Source organism: Giraffa tippelskirchi, chromosome 7, assembly GCF_054371585.1.
Source record: "Giraffa tippelskirchi isolate mGirTip1 chromosome 7, T2T-mGirTip1v1.2.pri, whole genome shotgun sequence".
NCBI lineage: Eukaryota > Metazoa > Chordata > Mammalia > Artiodactyla > Giraffidae > Giraffa > Giraffa tippelskirchi.
The window spans coordinates 67,427,397-67,435,200 of NC_137281.1; positions in this window are offsets into that span (position 1 = coordinate 67,427,397).

The following is a 7,804-nucleotide window of genomic DNA, read 5'->3' on the forward strand; positions in this document are numbered from 1 at the left end:
TCAGTCAGTTTGTGTCTGATTCAACTCTTCGTGACACCATGGACTGCAGCATGGGGCATTTTATAATGGAAAGGGTTCAAAACTTGAAGAAAAAGATTTGATTTTTATTTTGAAAGGCTTTCCTTTCCTATATCACATGTCTTAGTATCTCAGGCTGGCCTTTATTTTTTTGTCCCTATCTGGAAAATATTAATTCCTCATAAACAACTTTGATACCTGATTTGAAAACTAACACTGTAGAATGCAGTATATTTACATAACCATTCTATTAGCATGTATTATCAACCATAACTGGATATTATGCCCTGGTAGAATTCAAGAAATGGTACTGTAGAAAAAAATCAGTCATCTTTTTCCTATTCTCACTATTAGTTATTGAGAAATAGACACAGAAATAAAACCCTGAGAGAAAATAAAAAAGCATAAATAAATGAGATATAATATGTGGATAATGTTATACATGAGAAATTTCCTCCATCCACTCTAGGTGGAAATGTGATAAATAGAAAAAAAAATCAACAAATTTGGAATCATGAGGTATATATACATGGCCAAAATCAGCTATATTTATCTTGTGCCTAATTTACAAGTGTGCTTAATTTACATTTAAAATATAATATTTTATAGTCAAACAAAAGGATAACAAGCAAAGTATAATTACCTTTATTTTTTCAAAATATATCATCTCAAACTTTAAAAATATGTGTTTTAGATATTCAGTAAGGCATTTGAGGATACTAATAAGTTTCACTTGAATTTTAGTCTCCCACAGTGTCTTATTTACTTGCATAAATTGGTTTCTTTCAATGTACTCCAACTGTTCAACTCTTTCTAATAATCAGGCATCCTGAAAATGTTTAATTCTTTCTGTTCCTATATCACATGTCTTAGTATCTCAGGCTGGCCTTTTTTTTTTAATTAGTTTATTTTCTATTTTTTAACTTTACAAGATTGTATTGAGGGATGGGATGGGGAGGGAGGTGGAAGGGGGGTTCTGGAAGGGGAAAACATGTACACCCATGGTGGATTCATGTCAATGTATGTCAGGCTGGCTTTTCTCTTTCATTTCTGTTATTTTTACCTCCTTCGCCTCCTAGTCACTGCTATAAAGTAATGTAAGACCAGCTCTAATAATATATTTATAACTATTACCCCTTTGAATAAACCAATACCTTTCTACTGGTAGAAGTTCAAGGAAGGGAAGGGAAGACTAGGGAAGACTACTGAGAACTAATCATTCCACTAAATCACACCAAAATTCTCTACTTCAGCTATATAAAACACAGGACCTCAGTATTTAAAATATTTTATTTCATTTACTCCAAACTTCAGAACCAATATATTCACAATTTATTTTTAAATCTGTAATGCTCCTCTCCTTCTTTTTCATTTACAGAGAAGTTACCATTCAAATCTGTGTCTATCAAATTGGGTTTGGAAGAGTAAAACTGTAACTCTATCCAGTGTATGAGAGTCATCATCATTGGCCACAAAATGACATTTAAATATGTATCATCCTGAATAGTAAAGAGAGGATATTTGTAGTGATCAAATAAGCCATCTCATTCAACTAACAATTACGTTTTAGGCTTTTAAAATTATTCTCAATAATTTAAAAGCATGTAATGCTCTATTTTAACTTCTCCCCTAAATTATATTCTTCTGATTTGGTGGGAAGCAATGTAAATTAAATATTCAATCACAGATTATTCTTTATATAATACTTGACTTGCTGCATGAACTGATCAGTTAACTTATATTTTCTCAGCCTTTTTTTCCCTTACGATATGTCTAAAATCCTGCCTCTGTGAGATTCTTTATCAGATAACAGGCCAAATCATATTTGAAAAAGACAATGTAAATGCCATTTTGGTAAGTGTGTTTGCAGACTAAAAGTGGAAAATCAATGAAATGATTATGAATTATCGAGAAAGTAAACAAAAGCTTTTAAAATGCAGATTTTTTGTCTTACCAATACTTGAACATTTCAGGCAAAATTGAAAATTATTTTTTAAATTGTTATCATGTAAATGCACTCAATCTAGTCAATTAGAAAGAGATGTGAAAATGTGAAAGAGATGTGAAAAATACCTATAAAAATTTACTTTTTAAAATATAAAAACTGTATAATGCACGACTAAAAAACTATAACCTATATTCCTAAACAACATGAAAGCATTTTCCCTATTTTCAATTATTTCTATAGAAATAAAAAAGTGTGATTCATATATCTACAAGCATCATTTTGTATTTTCATATTTTAAATGTTTCATATTTTAAATATTATATCATCTTAACAGAAGATATTCTTTAAAATACTGGACCATTTGGAAAATGAAACAAAATGTTGTCTCCTTCATCTCATTGTACTATTTTCTAACTTGTTGACATTAGTATGCCTCATCACATTTTTGTATTTCAGTTTAGACATCAATAAGTAATGGGAGTTAAACTATATCTTTAAGGATCTCTGCTGGACCTGAACTTATTGTCCAAGGTTCTGACATAAATTTTGAGGAGTCAGTAGCTTGATGTTGATGACTATTATTTTCCAAACAAATCAGAATAAATTTACAACTCCCCTCCAGGCTATTGTCTCTCTTATCTCTTATAAGATTAACTGATCTAGTCTCAGAAAGAAGCACAACTCCTCGAGCTCTCCTTTACTTTGGATCCTTTAGAGTCTGCTATTTTAAGTGCCCTTTATCCAATTCAGGTATATGGAAATCTCCATCATCTATAGTTCAAACTTAAGTATTCTTCTCTGAAATTCCTAATGACTCCGTGAAGTAGTGAAGCTGGACTAGCAGTTCCAAATCAATCTTTGTTCATTTCTATCAGTGTATTAAACTCCTGCTACTTCCAGTTAGATTTCACTAATTACAGCCCACTATGCCATGGTTACTCAAATATTTGTCTTGTGGTTCTCAGAAATACCTACCTTGCTTCATATTTTTATCTAATTATTGTCAGATACTGTTAAATGCTTTAGCTTATCTCTCTAAAAAAATCTTATCTTGGTGAGAGTTAGGGCCAGTGCCTCATTTTCTCCCTGATCTGGACATAATGAAAGCAAAACAAAACAAAACAAAATTTCTGCCATTCAGATCTATGTTGAATAGTGAATGCTTGAATTTGGAACAGATTATGTGAAGTTTCTGAGCCACCTTACTTGTTTAATCTCTAAAGAAAGGAAAATAAAACTCAAATTGTTAATTAGGTATCAATTACTATGTGCCAGGAGTTGTACTAGGTGGAAAAAAGACCAAAATCACCTAGGAGGCTTTACTGAAATTATCATTTAGTAAGTTAGTTACCTAGTTCTCTCATAATAAGATTGTGCCTGGACAATCAAATGATGAATTATGAAGGATTTGATGTATTAGATTGTACAATGCATTCCTCATTTAATCAATTATAGGCCACTTTGTCTCATCATGAATTAAATTATTAATTATATTAGTTTTCTCATTATATCCTCACTCTATACTTTGATTATTTTAAGTGTTCAGTATGTATTTGTCAAAGAAATAATTTTTATTTCAGTATTTGATAGAATGAAATGAAAATTCATTTTAATTATGTCATTGTCAATATAATTGTTTTGTCATGTATTTAAGAGACATAAAAACACAAAATCTTATAATCATATTTACTTCAGAATGATAGAGAACTCAGAAAGATCAACTTAGAATTGCTCTTCTAATTTTTACTAGTATTCTGTCTATTAGTAAAAATCATTTGAAGGTCACGTAAACCCATCCCTGTAACCTTCCCCCACTTCTCACTCCCTTGGCTTACTGTGGAGACTAGACTCTTAAGAGTAGTCTTATACATTAAAACTCAGTCACTTGCCCTAATGCCCTGGTTGTCTCCAGCCTGGATGGTCTCCAAAATGTACAGAACTAAATCTGACCAGACTCTATTCACCACTCTCTCATTTATTCTGAATAATTATTCAGATCAACTTCATTAACTTCCTATTTTACTAAAAGCTCTGTCTTGGCTGAAATGTAATAGAATAGTGGTGTTAATATAGGAATGAGAAACTCAAGCTACAAATATGGCACATTCAGGCAATTAACAGAAAGTAAGAGCAGAGTGATTTAACATACTCTGTACTTCTTGAGGTTTTCCTTAACAGATTTTCTGTATCCTTAACTGAAATATAAGTCACTTACTTTCTGCTTTACTTGTTTCTCTTTAATATTGCCCAAGTTATGAAAAAATGTTTATCACTGTCATTGTTTATTACTTTATGAAATTGACATAGGAAGGGTAAGTTATCACACATGAATTGTACAAAAAATATGTAGCCATGAAAGAGATGCTCTGTATTACCAAGTAGATAGAGCAATAGTTTCAAATGTTGACTATATGTAAATGTGGTTAAAGTTTTCTAACAAACGTTAGCCGAGGGGCAAATTATCATTAAATTATATTTAAATAATAAATTCTAAAAACATATTGATCTAGCAACAGTGATTAATTGTGGGTTGATTAAAGAGAAGTTAACTCATGCCCCACTCACCAAATATTTGGCTTAAATCTAAGGTACATGTAATATTTCACAGTACCATACCTTAAGTTAACCAGAAAATTCTATGACTATGTAGTAATATGTCTCATTATACAAACAATTTTGAAGAAATCTGAAAATAGAACTTACCTGCTCTTTAAGGTAAGTTGTCCAGCTTTTTTCTTAAGCAAGTTCAAAAGGGTTTTCCCAGTTTTATTTTAATATTTAAGAGAATAAAATGATACCATCAGCATTTATGTTGACAACTATTCTTTATTTCTCTTTAAATAACACTTATATTATATTCTATGCTGAACATAAAAGCAAAGACAACACATGGCTGGCTCCTAACTGATTTCTCAACAACTGTACCAGGGAGATATTTAACTTGCAGACATTTGTTGCAGTATCTCTGTGAGTTTGAAAATTCCCTTTGGGATAATTTGACCAAAGTGAAGCTGAACTTTTTTTAACATTATTCAACGACCTAAAAATAATTATATCGATCAGGTCATATTTTCCCTATGCACATATGGAAACGAAGTACAAATCATCTTCTATTTTAACACAGGGACAATTGTGAGAAAACTATAATGACCTGGAAAGAAAGCTCATAATACCTACACCTCAAAAAGAAGAGGCAAAGAAAGAGAACAAAACTCTGAGTTGCAGGTAAAAGAAAAACATTGATGCTGTTTCAGTTCAGTTTGTGGAGGGTGCTGGCTATTCCAGCATGCATCTCCTATAGTCTATTAATAATAAAACTACTTTGAAAAGTTACCACAATCTGTTGTCCTTTCTTCCTCAATGTCCTTTACTGTTGATTTTTCTGTCAACAATTCACACAAACAGCTCCTTTATTTACCTCATACCTGTAATGGAAGACAATACCAAGTCTTTTTGTGATTATTTATGTTTTTCTTATCTCTCAGTAAGATTTTGAGACAGTATTTTCTCTTATCTGACAACATTTTATTCAAGCTTCAGAGACCATGTGCTTACATTAAAAAAAAAAAAATGGCACTTTAACAATTTTAAGTGCACAACTCAGTGGCATTAATTATACTTAAAATATTATGCAACGGCTGTATATTTCCAAAATATTTTCTTCACTCCAAACAGAAACTTTGCACCCATTAAGAAGAAATAACTCCTCAGCCTCCTTTTCCTCTGCCACTGATATCCTGTAATATACTCTGCCTCTGTGAATCTGCTTCTTATATTACATATAAGTGGAATCACACAGTGTTTGTTTCTCCTATCCTTTTTTACACCTAAAGCAACTAGAGAAGGAAGAAATGAAAAACCCCAGGGTCAGTAGAAGGAAAGAAATCTTAAAAATTAGGGCAGAAATAAATGCAAAAGAAACAAAAGAGACCATAGCAAAAATCAACAAAACTAAAAGCTGGTTTTTCGAGAAGATAAACAAAATTGATAAGCCATTAGCCAGACTCATCAAGAAACAAAGGGAGAAGAATCAGATCAACAAAATTAGAAATGAAAATGGAGAGATCACAACAGATTCCACAGAAATACAAAGGATCATAAGAGACTACTACCAACAGCTATATGCCAATAAAATGGACAACTTGGAAGAAATGGACAAATTCTTAGAAAAGTATAACTTTCCAAAACTGAACCAGGAAGAAATAGAAGATCTTAACAGACCCATCACAAGCACGGAAATCGAAACTGTAATCAGAAATCTTCCAGCAAACAAAAGCCCAGGACCAGACGGCTTCACAGCGGAATTCTACCAAAAATTTAGAGAAGAGCTAACACCTATCCTACTCAAACTCTTCCAGAAAATTGCAGAAGATGGTAAACTTCCAAACTCATTCTATGAGGCCACCATCACCCTAATTCCAAAACTAGACAAAGATGTCACAAAAAAGGAAAACTACAGGCCAATATCACTGATGAACATAGATGCAAAAATCCTTAATAAAATTCTAGCAAACAGAATCCAACATCATATTAAAAAGATCATACATCATGACCAAGTGGGCTTTATCCCAGGAATGCAAGGTTTTTTTAACATCCGCAAATCAATCAATGTAATACACCACATTAACAAATTGAAAGAAAAAAACCATATGGTTATCTCAATAGATGCAGAAAAAGCCTTTGACAAAATACAGCATCCATTTATGATTAAAACCCTCCAGAAAGCAGGAATAGAAGGAACATATCTCAACATAATAAAAGCTATATATGACAAACCCACAGCAAACATTATCCTCAATGGTGAAAAATTGAAAGCATTTCCCCTAAAGTCAGGAACAAGGCAAGGATGCCCACTTTCACCACTACTATTCAACATAGTTTTGGAAGTTTTGGCCACAGCAATCAGAGCTGAAAAAGAAATAAAAGGAATCCAGATAGGAAAAGAAGAAGTAAAACTCTCACTGTTTGCAGATGACATGATCCTCTACATAGAAAACCCTAAAGACTCTACTAGAAAATTACTAGAGTTGATCAATGAATATAGTAAAGTTGCAGGATATAAAATTAACACACAGAAATCCCTTGCATTCCTATACTCCAATAATGAGAAAACAGAAAGAGAAATTAAGGAAACAATACCATTCACCATTGCATCAAAAAAAATAAAATACTTAGGAATATATCTACCTAAAGAAACAAAAGACTTATATATAGAAAATTATAAAACACTGATGAAAGAAATCAAAGAGGACACAAACAGATGGAGAAATATACCGTGTTCATGGATTGGAAGAATTAATATAGTGAAAATGAGTATTCTACCCAAAGCAATCTACAGATTCAATGCAATCCCTATCAAGCTACCAATGGTATTTTTCACAGAACTAGAACAAATCATCTCACAATTTGTATGGAAATATAAGAAACCTCGAATAGCCAAAGCAATCTTGAGGAAGAAGAATGGAACTGGAGGAATCAACCTGCCTGACTTCAGGCTCTACTACAAAGCCACAGTCATCAAGACAGTATGGTACTGGCACAAAGATAGAAATATAGATCAATGGAACAAAATAGAAAGCCCAGAGATAAACCCACGCACATATGGACACCTTATCTTCGACAAAGGAGGCAAGAATATACAATGGAGAAAAGACAACCTCTTTAACAAGTGGTGCTGGGAAAACTGGTCAACCACTTGTAAAAGAATGAAACTAGAACACTTCCTAACACCGTACACAAAAATAAACTCAAAATGGATTAAAGATCTAAACGTAAGACCAGAAACAATAAAACTCCTAGAGGAAAACATAGGCAAAACACTCTCCGACATAAATCACA